The sequence below is a fragment of the Protopterus annectens genome, chromosome 6.part1 (assembly GCF_019279795.1).
Source record: "Protopterus annectens isolate FY-2018-M chromosome 6.part1, PAN1.0, whole genome shotgun sequence".
Taxonomy (NCBI): domain Eukaryota; kingdom Metazoa; phylum Chordata; order Ceratodontiformes; family Protopteridae; genus Protopterus; species Protopterus annectens.
Window position 1 is genome coordinate 131,663,962 of NC_056738.1, and position 15,870 is coordinate 131,679,831.

General features: G+C 42.2%; 1 protein-coding gene across 1 annotated transcript in view; it reads right to left on the reverse strand.

The window, feature by feature from the left end:
• The window catches only part of CIR1 (corepressor interacting with RBPJ, CIR1), an 823,643-nt gene that overhangs the window by 488,548 nt on the left and 319,225 nt on the right, over positions 1 to 15,870 (reverse strand). The window lies entirely within an intron of this gene.

Here is a 15,870-nt window from a genome sequence, read left to right on the forward strand (position 1 = left end):
TGAAGTCTGCAGGTGAGGAAACTATGGTACTCGGAAAGTATCAGAATGGATTTTGAAAAGTTTATGACGAACCCCAGACTCTGTATAGGGAAGTATTAAACACAAGATCCTGAAGCAGATTGTTGGGGGAAGGAGCATGAATAAGCAGATTGTCTACATAGGGAAAGATCTGGATTCCTTGAATCCTGCAATAAGCAATAACAGGAGCAAGGCATCTGGTGAATACTCTTGGGGTAGTGGAGAGGACAAAGGGAAAAGCAGAGAACTGAAAATGCAGGGAAGAGACAGAAACATGTAAAAATTCCTGAAGAAGGGATGGATGGGGATGTTAAAATATGCATCCTTGATGTTTGGAGACACCAGGAAGGCCTGGGGTAGAAGAAAAGGAAATAATGCCTGCAAGGATAACATCTGAAAAAAAGGAGCCTTTAGAAAGATGCTCAGCTGGGAAAGATCCAGAAATGGTCTCCAAGTACCCTCTTTTTGTGGGACCAGAAACATTCTGCAATAAAATCCATTCCCCACTTGGGCTGGAGGCACAGCCTGAATGGCGCCCTGAGCCAAAAGAGTGAAGAACATCTGGGAAATAATAAAGCTGTTCCTGAAGAGGTTGAGGAATGGCTGAAAAGGGAGGAAGGGACTTCCAAACCATGAAATATCCCCCTGTGAATATATCACTGATGGTTAATGGACAGAACACAAGAATCTGAAGTGATCGTAGCAAATTTGGAAGAGACAGGGAAAGACAGAGGGACAAGGTAACCTCACCAAGGGAAGGGTGAAGCAAAATGGAAGTGGAACCTGGCTTGTCCTTGAAAGCAAGTTTCTGGGTGGCAGGAACTGGTGTAGACTTTGTTGGAAGTACACGCCTAGAACCCTTCTTGCCCTTAGTAGTATGGTGAGATTCCCTACAAACAAAGACACATTTGGAAGGATAATTCCTCTGAAATTTAGGAATAGGAGAAACAAAAGTATGTTTCAGTTCCTGCAAAGTTTTGCCCTTATCCTGGAAAAAATTTGAAAAGCTCAGCAGCAGAACCAAAAATGTTTTTTATTACCCAAAAAAAACAACCAAAAGTTCATCCTTACTGTCATTAAGCAAGGCCTGAAGACAAAGCCAATAACAAAACTTCATAACTGAACCAAACGTAGCAGCCCTAAAAGAGGCATCAACTGCATCACAGCTGCATTTGACTGACTGGCAGGCAACTTGAGAAGTACAGTACAACAGGGAAAGGACTGAAGCCTTCTCTACTGAGTCAGAAAGGTCAGAAACCACATTAGAAACCTGAGGAAAAAGAGGCAAACTATACCTGGTCATACAAGTCTAATAGTTGATGGCCATGAAGGATAAAGTGGCAGCAGTGTAAACTTTCCATAGCCCCACTATCCTTATCAGAAAGCAATGGCTCGGTGGACACAGCAACTGGACGACTTGTCATAGGAGACCGGGACTACAGAAAGGTCAGCAGGACATTTATAAAGAAGTCTGCTCTCCTGAGCTATTTAACAGAATCATCTGGCGTCTTAGGTGCAGGAAGCTGAGAATCAGGGACTACAGATACTATAAAGAAGGTATCCAGAAGGGCAGCCAAAACAGGAGGAACAGCAGATGGTTTGGGAGACGCCATCTGTAGGAGCTCATATCTTTTTTGAATCTCAGAGACCGAAAACAATCTCACTTACAATAATCCATCTTACAGGCAATGGCTTTCTTCTTGCCAGATGGCTGGCCCTCAGGACAGGAGGATTCTGCCATACACCCTGAGCCAACGACTTAAGATACTGGTTCTCCAGGTATGCCAGGAGAAAAGATGACTATGTAAGGTCTTAGGCATAAACGTCTGGCAGATAGCACTGCATATGATCTTGGGAAGCACCCAAACAAAAGACACACTGGTCGTGCCGGTCTTTATGAGGAACCTGCCTCCTAAACTGACATTTTCCCTTTCTGGAAGTAATGAACACAATAACAAGAAATAGAAGAAAGAGAAAAAACCCCAACAGGTACTTATCTGAAAACACGACTTGGTAATTGGTACAGCAAAAGACATTCACACTGATATTCAACAATGGCATTCAGACTGATGCCAAAGAAGTTCTGAGTGTGTGCATCTATATGTCACCTTTATGCCCCATGCCTTCTGCAGTGAGCATACATGTGACATACAATGCCTCTAAGAACTAAAAACTTTGGTATACTTGCTGGACATTGGTCTATCCTTGGCAGAAGATCCCCAAGGTAAAGAATAATGCAACAGTTATACGGAAGGACATAAAAAATGTTAAAAAATCTTTTCATCTGAACAAGAAAAGTGGATTTTTGCATTTCTTGTTCAAATATTTTTCTTAGATTTAATGCACTTAACAGCTATAAACATAAAAAGAACTGTGCTGTGGCGATGTAATTTATATACATTTAACTTCAGCATTTCCTAGGGTCATAAACAAAACACTGATGAATAAATTAGACCTAGGTATTAATGTTTATTTTGATAAGATGGACATCTACATGGCTTACAAATAGGACATGACAAGTATCATACAGTAACTGGACAGGTGAAATTATAGGTTATAGTTAGGGTGTCCCACAGGGCTCTGTCCTAGGCCCATACTTATTTAGGTTGTATCTTCCAGATTTTTCATCGGAGTTGTTCTACAGTCTGCATACAGATAATTTGAAAATTATGTGTTTTACAGATAAGGCCTGTCAGCAAAACAACTTGGCTAAAATAACCATTTTGGCACAGGAGAATTATACACTGATAAATGCATCAAAAACAACTATATGAGATTTGGGAGACCTAGACCGAAAGATGAATATTTAATAGGGCACACAGTGACTGAAACTGTAGCTTCATTTAAAGACCTGGGTATATGGGTAGGTCCACCTTTGAGATGTTCTAATCATTATCAAAAAAATGGTTAATGATAGTTACACAGCAACAGCTTGTATGAAAAGATTAATAAAGTATATGACATAAGAAATTATGAAATCATTGTTACTTAGTTGTATCAGACCCAAACTTGAATACGGGATAACAATGTTGAAATCTTACAAGAAAACAAGCATGGGTAAATCTGAAAGACTGCAACAGAAAAATACCAAGGGCATCCTGGGATGTGAACATTTAAAATAGTTTTAAATATCTGAATTTATACAGCTTCAGAGACATTTAAGAGGAGAACATATTCTGTTATATAGGGCATTTAGAGACAAGCTACCTCTGGGAATGTTTGGGGTTATCAAAAATACTAGAGAATCATCAGACAACCTACGTAGAAAATTTGTGTTCATTAGTACAACCAATTTACGAAAAACATTATATAGACCAGGAAACTGTTGGCCGTTTAGAAAAAAGAAGCAAATGAGGAAGTGAGAAAATATAAAGAATAAAATCTACAGAGTTTTAAAATGTATACAAAAAGAAATATGGACCTGGGAAAAAAGAGATTTCTGATGTGGTGCAATATTTGTGCAAAGGAGAAAGCCATCTTAATCAATACAAAAACAGCCATAAATATATTCAAACAGCAATACAGGCAAAGGCATCCAGATATGAAAAATTTTGCAATAAAAAAAAAGCTCACAAAGAGGGAATGTAGAACAGAAGATTAGTAAAGTAGAAGTTAAAAAAAATAGAAGCTGAAGTTAAAGAATACCTGTGAACTGAAGGATTTAGTGTGCAAAGTCTAAAAAAAAAGTTATATCACAGCATGATGGAACAATGAGTCCCCCAAGTAACTAGAAACAGGAGGAGCAGGAAACATCTGAAAAAGAAGAAATACAGACATGGGAAAGAAAAGGAGATTCAATTGTTTGTCTTTTCGGCTTTTCCCGGGTTAGGGGTCGCCACAGCGGAACTCCGGTCCACTAATGATTGGCAGTCGATTTTTAAGGTGCCAAGTTGCCAGTCCGACGCCCAACCTTCAGCGAAGGCACGCCCATTCACACATGTCCTTCAGAAGCCACTCGACCGCGGGGAGGACATGCAGACTCCACACACAAGGCACTCCAGCCAAGAATCGAACAGGAGAACCTCTTGCTGTGAGGCAACAACGCTACTGCTGTACCATATGATGCAATATTTATGCAAAGGAGAAAACAAACTAATCAATATAAAAAGAGCAGCACCAAAAATATTTGAAGAGAAATATAGGCAAAGGCATCCCGATATAGAAAAGTTCACAATACAAAAAATAAAAAAACAAACAAAAAAAAAAAAACTGAGGAAAAGTAGAAAAGAGAATTAGTAAACAGAGAAGTTAAAGAAATAAAAAGTGAGGTTATGGATTACCTGCAAAGTGAAGGATTTAGTGTAGAAAATCTAACTCTGATGACATCATAGCAGGACAGGGCAATGGATCTCCAAATTAATGAGAGAACAGTGGAGTGGGAAACATCTGATCAGTTGCCATATGAAGACACTTTGGAGCCTTTCATAGAAAACCAGTACAAAACTTCAGTTGGAGTTGTACAGGAAGGGAAGGAACAGGAAACTGTGGCAACTCTGACACAGTCAATGTTGTGCAGTGACAGGCCAATGAGTTCCCACACGAAAGCACAATGGATGAAACTGAATAGAATGTGGCACAGCAAAATGCTCTGGAACTTTTTGTAGAATGCCTGCAGGAAAATGGAGAACAAAAAAATGTGCCTTCAGTTTAGAAAAAAATGATCTAAGAGAAGAATTGCTTTATTTAATAGAGATGGACAGACATATTAAGATCAACAAAAGAAACAGACTATAGAAAGTCAATAAAACCCAAACAATTAGAAGTTTGATAAAACAAATGAATAAAGTAATTATGGCTCTTCACAGAGATTCATGCGATATAACTAAATAGGATAGATTACTGCAGTGGTGGTGCTGTGGTAGCGTTGTTGCCTCACAGTAAGACGTTGTCCTGTTCGATTCTCAGCTAGAGCGTCTTCTGTGTGGAGACATGCGTGAATGGGCGTACCTTCGTTGAAGGTTGTGCATCAGGGCTGGCAACTCAGCATGTGAAAATCTACTGCCAATTATTAGCGGACCGGAGTTCCGCTGTGGCGACCCCTTACCGGGAAAAGCCAAAAGATTGTGCAGCTAAATTAATAACAGATAAAGTCTTACCACAAAAACACAGGACAGGAAGGGAAAATAAGGGGTGAAATCAAATACCATCATGGAAGTATTGAATAGAGATAACTACAAAACAATTAAAACAAGAAGTGTCAGTAGTGAGCATAGAAGAGGAAACAGCTAAATAAAATTACTTAGAAACATAGATGTGATAAAAGCAATGCATCATATCAAAACAGATAATGATCTAATGTGCACTATCACAAATAATAAACTAAAAATATCAGCACAGGCAGAAAAACGTAGAAGATATGCAGATAAATATAAAGGAAAAGTTAAAATAAGCAATTTATTGATGTCCCCCAAAAGTTTTATAGAGAATTGGGAAACAAGGCAAAAGGAATTGAAACACCACCAAAAAAGAAGAAATAGAGACATATTAGATAAATATCTATGAAGATCCTGTGGAACATAAAGATGCTGAATGGGTGAAAGAAATAAAAAAACAAAAATAAGAAGTTCAAATGTACAAGACATGAAATTGGATGAAGTAATAGCCAGAAAGACTGAAACAAAGTTAAGAAAAGCTCCTAACTGGAACCCCCACGCCCAGATGCAGTACCTAACTTCTGGATAAAAGATACATGAAGATTTAGCCAGGAGTAAGAACTATTTATATGCACACCCCGAACAGACACCACCTTGGCTAATAACAGGAAAAACAAGACTCTTACTTAAGGGTGAACCTGCAAGCTACACAAAAAACTACAGACAAATAACTTGCCTGCTGACAACATATAAAACTATACACTGGAACTGATGCTGACAGTTTATTATAGTCGCTTAGAATAAAACTCAATCATGGCAATAGAACAGAAGGGTAACAAAAGAAAGTCATCTGGAGCAAAGGATCATCTGTTGTTAAAGTCATAATGGAGAACTGTAAAACGGGGAAGAATAAGTATGGCATGGATACACTATTTGACAATATTCCACATTTTGGATAAAAGAGTGCTTAAAAATGCATGATACTCCTTCACTGACTGATTATACTACTGCGACCATGAAACAGTGGCACACCACTATGCAGTTAAGCTATGACAAAGGACAAATTATTATTCTAGGGATAAAAATTCAGAGGGGGATATTCTAGGTGTCTCGGTCACCGCTGCTCTTTTGTCTTGCCCTTAATGCATTAAGTTGTCTACTTAACATATTATCATGGCTACAATTTGGTTCTCAGAAAATAAAGTGCAAATACTTCTCATCTTCTTTTTTGTGGATGATATAAAACTGTATAGTTCGTCAGAACAAGAACTGAAAGCACAAATGCAAGTGGTCAAAAATTTTTTTAGATTATGTAAAAATGTCACTTGGTCTTAATAACTGTGCAAAAGCAACCTTAAAAGCGGGAAAGCTGTAGCACCAAGAAAACATCAGCCTGGGACAAGAATGTCATATAAAAGAGCTTGAGCAAGAGGCAGTGTATACATGTTTGGGAACTGACAAAGAATCAACAGTAAAACATGAACAAATGAAAATAAAACTTAGTAAAGAATATTTTTTAAGACTAAAATTAATACTGAAAACAGCACGGACATCTACTAACAAAGTCCAAGCTATAAACCAATTTGCTCTTCCTGTCCTAACTTACAGTTTTGTAGTGACTGTCTGGCCACAAAAGGTGTTGGATCAGTTGAACTTGAAAACAATGATGCTTCATGCTCATCAAATGATTTTTTTTAAAAATTAGTGTATACAAAGACTATATATTCCCCTATTCTGAAGGAGGTAAGGACCTCCTTAAAAGCGATTACATAGAAAACATATAACATAATATATATACAAGATAGGTCTCCAGTCCCATTTTCTTTGGAACCAAAAAGAATCTTGAGTAAGTTCCAAATCTTGTTCGGTCTGCTGGGAGTGGCTGGATGTTTGCGGACCTCTATAGTTGCTTGTTCCCTGAGACTGGGTGGAACATCCGGGATTCTGTTGACAGAAGTGGGAGGGGAAAAGAACGGTATGAAATACCCTCTGGAAATGATGCTATGTATCCAGGTATCGGATGTTATGCTTAGCCAGGCTTCTGGGTACAAAGATAAGCGACCCCCGACTGCCTCCAGAGCCGGACAGCCAGGTCTCCTTTCAGGAGCGCTGGTAGGGCTGACCAGAGAACTGGCTCTGTCACCCTGCTGTTGCGGACCCCTCCCCTGCCGCGTGGGCGGCATCTTCCATTATAACCCCCTCCTCTGCCTCTAGAGGGGGTTTCATCACGTGTGTCCTGAAAGGCTCCCTGTGCTTTTCGGAACCACATCTTTCCGCCCTTAGGGCCCTTGGGATAGGGCCGAGTAGGGGTACAAAAACGGACTCCAATGGCAGATAGAGTCTTGCCTTCCTGCTCACACCTGGTTAGAGATTCCTTTACCTTGGGCCCAAACAGGGATGAGCCATCAAATGGGGTGTTGATAACGGAAGACTTAAAAGGCTCCACAAAGGAACAGAGACGCATCCAGTCTCGTCTACGCAGAGCAATGCCTGAACTAGCGTCTCTACTCGAATCATCAGCTGCATAAGATATGAGAAGCATGGACGAATTCATGATCGAGTTTAGGGTAGCGAGCTGGCTGTTAACTTTGTCGGCAACCCCTGCAGCTACCGTACCCTGGAGAGCATCTCCTAGCTCTTTCAGGAGATCTCTTTGTAGTCTTGTAAAATGGGTTAAATAGTTCCGTGATCGAAGGGAAAAAGTCGCTGAATTAAACATGCGTTTCCCATATCTATCCATGATCCTGGAATCTCTGTTAGGAGGATGGATAGATGAGGACGTCTCAGTCGTTTCCTTTTTGGTGGCTGCCGCCACCACCATGGCATCAACAGGCACTCCCTTAGTCAAAAAAGCTTTGTCCACGGGGGGCAGAGATGAACTTATTTGGCTTCTGAGGGACAGGTTCCATGGCCTCCGGAGACTCCCACGCCTTACGAGAGATCAGCTCCATGAGTTCATCATAAGGCAGAGACACCCAAGAGGTGGAAGGTTGAGACCCGAAAGCCTTCAAGAGCACTGACTCGTCTTCAGTAGGGCTTTTGGATTGCCAACCACCTCTCTGATTAAGGATCTCCAATATCTCCGCAAAGGAGATATCCTCAGAGGGGGATCGAGGGGACCCTTCTGACTCATCCAAGTCAGTTGAATAAAACAAAATCAGAGATGAATAAAACAAAATCCACGTCAGCAGAACCAGCAGCAAAGAGTCCAATATTAAGTGTTTTATTAACATCCACTTTTCCTTCAAAAAAACTGAACTTCTTCAGACAAACATCAAAAGGTAACAAATGTAATATCATTCCTTAAATACACAATTAACAACACATGGTACATTTGAATGGACCAACCAACTGGTTAAAACTCACTGACATCAATATGTGGGAAAAAGCTTCTTAAAGTGTTACTGCATACAAAAGTCAGGTCTTTACAAATTGTGTTTTAAAATCATCCAAGTCAGTGTCAGATGTCAAAGACTCCTGTGGGGAGTCCAAAGTGCCTCCTCTTGTACAGTCTCTTCCTGGGTACCTCCTCAGTGGGAACTTCTGGGGAGGTCTCAGAAGAGCAGGGGGCGACCTGTGGGGCTACTTAAGGCTCCGGGTCTCTACACTTGGGTTGACCGGTAGAAGCAGGAGCAGACACAGGTGTTTGAGGGGAAGAGGAAGCCAGACCTTATGCTGATGATGTCTTTGGAGACAGGACTCTCCTCATGGCATCAAACACACCATGGCTCCAATGAGAAGGGGTACACTGATCCGAAGGGACCGTCCAATCCTCCCGCACTGAGGTCATGGGCTCCGAGCCCGAGGTGGGAGCTGAGCTCATCCAAGCCGAAGCCCTGAGAGGAAGAGTCGGCATCGACAAATCGGTATGACTATCCACTCCGGACCCGACAGGAGAGTGTCGGCTCCTAGAGTCCCAGGTCGGCGCCGAGAACGTCCGAGTAGATGGAACCGATAACACTGGAGCAGGTCTCTGTTTCACAGGCTCAACAACCATTGGGTCGGCCTCCTCTGGCTCCAAAAGTCCAGTATGGCTCGGAGAAGGAGCAGTCAAGTCCGGGTTAATGGTCTTCGGTTCCGACGAAGACATCAGAGCCGACAACAATTTGGCAAGGCCTGGTGCCCGTAAAAGCTTCTGCACCAACCGGTCCATATCAAGATCTGAGAGGCTGACAGAAGACTTTGAGGAGTGCACCGAGGGTGCTGATTGGAGCAGAGAACATGAGGGAATCTCAGAAACTGGCTCCAAAGCTGTGAGCTGGCTCTGAACAGAAGGGACACTCGGTTCCGAGGGCAGTGGAACCGATGACCCTCCACTTTTTTTGCCTTTTTCAATAATTTGGAGTCACCTGAAGACTTGGATGACTTAGAAGATTTACTAGCACCATCCTGGTCACCCAGTGCTTCTGAAAAAGGGTGCTGAAGTAAATCCCTATTCACCAATTTCCTCCTCCTCTCTAAAAGTACACTGGAAGAGAAGGAGTGACAGATGCTACAAGAGTCTTGGAGGTGTAATGCCCCCAGGCAATAAACACACTGAATGTGCCCATCAGTGACTGACTTTTGAAGCCAGATTTAGGATGTGGCTTCTCTTTGTCATAAGACATCTCTTTTTTTCTTTTTTTTTTTTAGACAAATTTAACAATGGAAAAACACATTCAAGAAACTTATCTAAATAACTATCTACGTATTTGGTTAAATACAAGGCCAACTACTAGGCCAACTGCTAACTAGAAACACTTCTATAGAAAAAAACAAAGCCAACACAGGGCACTTATCTAAAAGTGACTCTATATATATATATATATATATATATATATATATATATATATATATATATATATATAAAGTATCCTAACAAGAAGTCAAGAAAAATTTTTATAAAACTTGCAAATAGACGAATCTATCCAATAAAATTGGTCCGAGCTATCTGGAACACAGAGATCTGTGCCACTGCAAACTAGATCTGAGGTAATTCCAGCAGTGCAACATGGAATAAGGGGCTTGGTCTCGAGCTACTGGCAAACCTTGAGCTTTGCAAAACGGCCGTGTCGGAGCCGAGGATCGGCTCCGAACCCATCAGTGAGAATAAACGGCGAGATTTAACAACTTCACATTCCCTATTCTGAAGGAAGTAAGGACCTCCTTAAAATTGATTGCATGTATACAGCTGCAAACATAGGACTGCATGCATAACTGCTCACCTCACAAGACCTAAACATAGTGAAAGTTTTAAAATATGAGGATAAGTCTAAGATGACTTCCTTGCTTAGTTTAGCAGAAACATACAGGTGTGTCAAGTGGGAATGGAAATCAAACCAGAAGCACATAAACATCAGGCAGCAAATGAAAGTGCCAAAAAACAAAAGAATGAATACAAGGTAAAGGATCAGATGAGAAGGCAAAAAATGCGGAAATTGCATATACTTGCAAGTATAGAAAACTCTTGGGACAACCTCATGCCGCTCAGGATCAAACACAGGAAGGATTAAGGTGAGGTGAATTTAAACCAGAAGTGAAAGTTTAATACTGGCAGCCCAAGACAGTGGACTATGTACACACTGGTTTACAAAGTCCATTCAACATGTGGGGAAAAACAGACAAATATAGGTTTTGTAAAACAGAATTGGAAACCGTCACACATCTTGTTGCTGAGAGTGATACACTAATGGCAGGAGGACTGTATACTGAAAGGGATAATAATGTGGCAAGATTGCTGAACTTGGGATTGTGCAAACATTACAATATTGAAGTACTTGAGAAGCATTGGAAACCTGAGGCACAAAGCAATACAGAAAACAATGAAATTTATACCACATGGGCTCATCCATTACCAACAGTTCAAAAATAGATGCAAGAAAACCAGATGAAGTAGTCCAAGAAAAGACAAAATTAGCACCGATCATTGAAACTGGTACACCAGGTGACTACAGTGTCTTACATACAGAGAGACACAGTCATAAAATACCAGGATTTGCAGGCAAAAATGAGGGCAATGTAGAAGGATACCCAGACAGTTCCAATAATAGTAGGCACAACAGGTCTTACAAAAAAAGAATTTCCAATCATACTTAGATAGTTTACTGATCCATGTAATTCCATATGAATTACAGAAGGAGTCAATACTGGGCACACTGCGGGTGCTGTAAAGAGTAGTTCTGGCTAAAATCAAAGACTGAATCAATGCTAATTTCATGAACTTTAATAATACTTTGACTTAGGAATGGGGTCTATTCCCGTCATGGTATTAGAAATCCAAAAGACTTGGAGACACTAAAAAAGATTAAATAGAAATGAGAGGTGTACTAATTGGTTCTCTGAGAGAGTAGCTGATTCATAGAATTGGAAGAAAATGTCACATTACATCAAAGCAAGCACTAGTTTAGATTCTCAAGAAAGTACAGTTATGTACACTTATCATAAATGTAGATGTTCAAGTGTATTCACTGTTGCAGTCCTATCAAATGGGTTATCCGGCTCCCGGTATCCCTCAGTCGGCCAGAATACCAAAGGTAAGTAAAAATGACATCGGTCGCCATCGGTTGTAAAGGACGTCAGGGTGTCCGATACAAAAGGAGGCAGCCGACGTCACTTCCTCAGTCTTTCTTGCCATAACAGTCAGGAGCCCTGAGAAAGTAGGGCTTAAATCAAAAACCAATTTGACCAATAACAAATTAAGCCTGTACCTCAGGAAAAAAGAATAGGAGAGGACCACAAAAAGGGGGAAGGAGGGAGGGAAACCAGGACTGCAACAGTGAATACACTGAAACATCTACATTTATGGTAAGTGTACACAACTGTACTATGTTCATCGTTTTTCACTGTTGCAGTCCTTTGATTACCAAAGCCCAGAGAAAAAAGGGGGAGGAACTAACGGCATCAAGGTTTGGAGATAATGCCCTGCAACACCGCAGTGGCAAACCCTGCCCTGGCTCTTTAAACAGAGGCAAATTATAATGCTTTGTGAAAGTATGAACAGAAGACCATGTAGCAGCCTCCAAAATGTCTTTAGTAGGGACACCCCTTAGAAAGGCTGCCAAAGTGGAAGCCACCCTAGTAGAGTGGGTCCTAACCCTTTGAAGCGGAGCTTTGCCATGAAAAGAATAACAAAAAGTAATGCAGTGTGCAATCCATTTAGAAATGGTCTGCTTAGAGATAGCCTTGCCCTCGGCTCCAGGGGCAAAATTGACCAATAACTGTGCTGATTTCCAAAGGTCCTTAGTCCTGTCCAGGTAAAACCTGAGCTGTTTGTGCACATCAAGAGAATGGAGGATCCTTTCACCTCTATTGCGAGGATAAGGAAAGAAGGTAGGAAGGTGTATGGACTGATTAAGAGTCAGGCTGGAAACCACCTTAGGCATAAAGGAAGGATTAATCCTCAGAGAGACTATCTGCATGGAAAATAAGAAAACGCTCCAAGGCCATCAAAGCTTGCAGCTCCAAAACCCTCTTTGCTGAAGTTATAGCCAAGAGGAAGATGGTCTTCCAAGAGAGAAACTTTAAATCTGTAGAGGCAGCTGGCTCAAAAGGAGGAAGAGTGAGTTTCTCCAGAACAAAATTAAGATCCCAGGCTGAAGTAGGTGCACTTCTGGGAGGTTTTAGATTGCAAGCACTTCTGAGAAACATTTTCATCAGGGGATGAGAGAAAATGGGCTGTTCAAGAGAACAATGAGCAGAGATGGCTGAAGCATGGATCTTGATAGAGGAAAAAGAAAGACCACCCTGAAGCAAATCAGCCAGGTATTCCAGGATCAGAGGAAGGGTAGGTTGAGAAACACACCTGCATCCATTGAGAGAACCTTTCCCATTTGTCAGCATAGAATTTCCTAGTGCTAGGCTTCCTGGCCTCCCTCAGCACGTCAACCACCTGTTGGGAAAGGGAGGAAGAAAGGGAAGGAGTCATACAATGAGAAGAAAGGGAAGGAGTCATACAATGAGCCATGCTGCCAAATGGAGAGACATACGATGAGGATGTAGAATGTTTCCCCTTTCCTGAACCAAAATATCTGGCTTCAGAGGAAGATGCCAAGGAGGAAGATGGGAAGAGACTGAAAAGCAGTGTATACCAATGCTGTCTGGGCCAGTCCGAAGGTATGAGAATAGTCCTTGGACGTTAATCCCTGATCTTCACTAATACTCTGGGAAGAAGAGGAAGAGGAGAAGGCATACATCGATAGCAACATCCAAGGGAAGGACAGAGCATCCACTTTCCAGGTTCTGCTGTGCTGCTGTCTGGTGCAAAAGAGAGGTAGCAGATGGTTGTCTGGGGAGGAGAAAAGTTCCACCTGAGGAGTGGTGCCCCAACGTTGAATGATGCTGTAAAAGACTGCTCTTATTCAGCTGCCACTCGTGAGGATCCAGGGTTTGCCTGCTCAACTGGTCTGCCAAAACACTGAGCCTTCCTGGAAGAAACTGAGCTAGAAGATGCAGGTACAGGAATGCTGCCATGGACCACAGATTCATGCTTTGCCTGCACAGGGGGTAAGAGCGAGTCCCTCCCTGCTTGATGATGTACCACATGAACATAGTGTTGTCTGTCCTGACAAGCAGGGTCCCTGGAGAAAGAAGATGCTTGAAAGCCAGTAAGGCCTGCTGAACTGCAATCAACTCTTTTAGATTTATGTGCAGGTGCATCTGCTGGGCATTCCAACGTCCCTATATGCATCTGCCATCCAGGTGTGCTCCCCAGGCGTAGTCCGATGCATCTGTAGTCAGAACTTGAGTGGCAAGAGGTGTCCAAAAAGGCATGCCTTTGTTCTGTAGACAGGCTATTGCCCACCATAGAAACTCTGTCTGCAGAGATGGAAGCAGAGGAATCATCATATTCAGGTCCGCTGAGTGTTGACACCAAATGTTCCTCAGGTACCACTGCAATTTCCTCATATGCAGTCTTGCACATGGAATCATGAGAATACAAGATGCCATGAATCCCAGAGCTTGCAGGTACTTCCTTGCAGGGAGCTGGGACAGGCATGCCAAGTCCTTGAAGTAAACTGAAAGAGTTGTCTGCTTCTCCTGGGTGAGACATATCATCTAGGCAGCTGTGTTCAGACTCGCTCCCAGGAATGTTATCTCATTGGATGGTACCATTTTCGATTTTACCACATTGAGAGTGTAACCCAGGGAAGAGTCTTTATGAATTCCAGATCCTTTAATAGCTGTTCTTGAGAACTTGCTTGGATCAGACAGTCGTAAAAGTATGGGTAAATCTGAATTTTCTTCTGCCTGCCAAATAACAATGACTGGGGCTAGGCACTTTGTGAAGACTCTGCAGAGTCTTTGCTCGCCCACTCTGAAATGAAGGTACTGCCTGCAACTTTCCCTGATAGGAATGTGCAGATAAGCCTCTTTGAGATCCAAGGTTACCAGCCAGGAATCCTTTTCTAGAAGTGGCAGCAATTGATGTAGAGTGAGCATTTTGAACTTTGGAATTACTAGAAAAGAGTTCAGAATGGAAAGATTCAGGATAGGACGCCATGCACCTTCTTCTTTTGGAACTAGGAAAAGCCTGGAATAAAAGCCCTAGCCTACCTGCTGAGCAGGGACTGATTTTATTGCTCCCAGATGAGACAGAGACAAAATATCCATTCTATTTCTGCCCTTTGGTTTGGAGGAACGTCCGGGAATCCCTTGGGAGCTGGAAAGGTGCAGAAAGAAAACTTGTGCCCTAGGGACACCGTTCTGAGCACCCACTTGTCATCTGTGATAGTGGCCCAGACATCTGCAAAAAGGGTCAACCTTCCCCCTAAAGGACTCGCCTGGCCAGCAAGAACAGGCAGAAGTTTCAAAAAGTCATTGAGAGTGTTTTGATCGAGATGCAGGCTTGGAGCTTCCCCCTTTAGAAGTGGAAGCCTGCCAATGCCTAGACCTTTGAGCGGTAGCCCCATACCCCTTAGAAGATTTGTAACCTCTAGTTCTGGAATGGTTCTGTCTGCTGGTACCAGGAAAGGTCCAACTCTTGGAATGGGTAATGCATGCTAAAGCGAGGGGGTTGAACTTGCAGAAAATCCTTAACAGTTTGCATGGACTTGGCCTTATCCTCCATCTTCTTCAGTACCTCCTCTGCTTTGCTGCCAAAAAGACCGTCTTTATGCAAAGGTACACCCAAAAGCTTAGCCTTGACAGGTTCTGGAAGAGGATGTTCTCTGAGCCAAGTGTGCCTTCTAATAACAGATCCAGTAATCGTAGCTCTGCTGGAGGCCTCAAGGACATCAAAACCACAATGCAAAGAATGTTTATTGACCAGACTGGCTGAATTCAGTAAATTCTGTATGTCTTTACTCTCTGCCAAAAGAGGTACACTTGCTATCCTAGACTTAATAGCCTCCAAGGTGTGCTGCTGGTACTTCAGCATATGAAAGACAGTTGGTAGCCCTAATAGGTAGGGTGGCAGAGGTATAAACCTTCTTGCCCCACCTATCCAGGTTCCTAGACTCCCTGTCAGAGGGAACAGGATTCCTGGTAACAGTGGCCTTAACCCCTTTAGGCCCTGAGAAATAACCTCTGGATCAGCCAACGGATTCCTGAAAAGAAACAGATGAGAATCAGGGACTCTGTAGTACCTGTCAGGTTTCCTGGGAGCAGGAGGAACCAAATTTGGAAACAAGGAATTTTCCAAAAAAACTTCATCAACAACTTCCAACACAGGGGGAATAGCAAGAGGCCTATGCTGAGGTAAATCCAGAAACTCCCTAATCCGTTTCTTGGATTGGGGATAATCCTGACTTTCCCATTTAAAATGTTCTCTGAGGGTATTTAA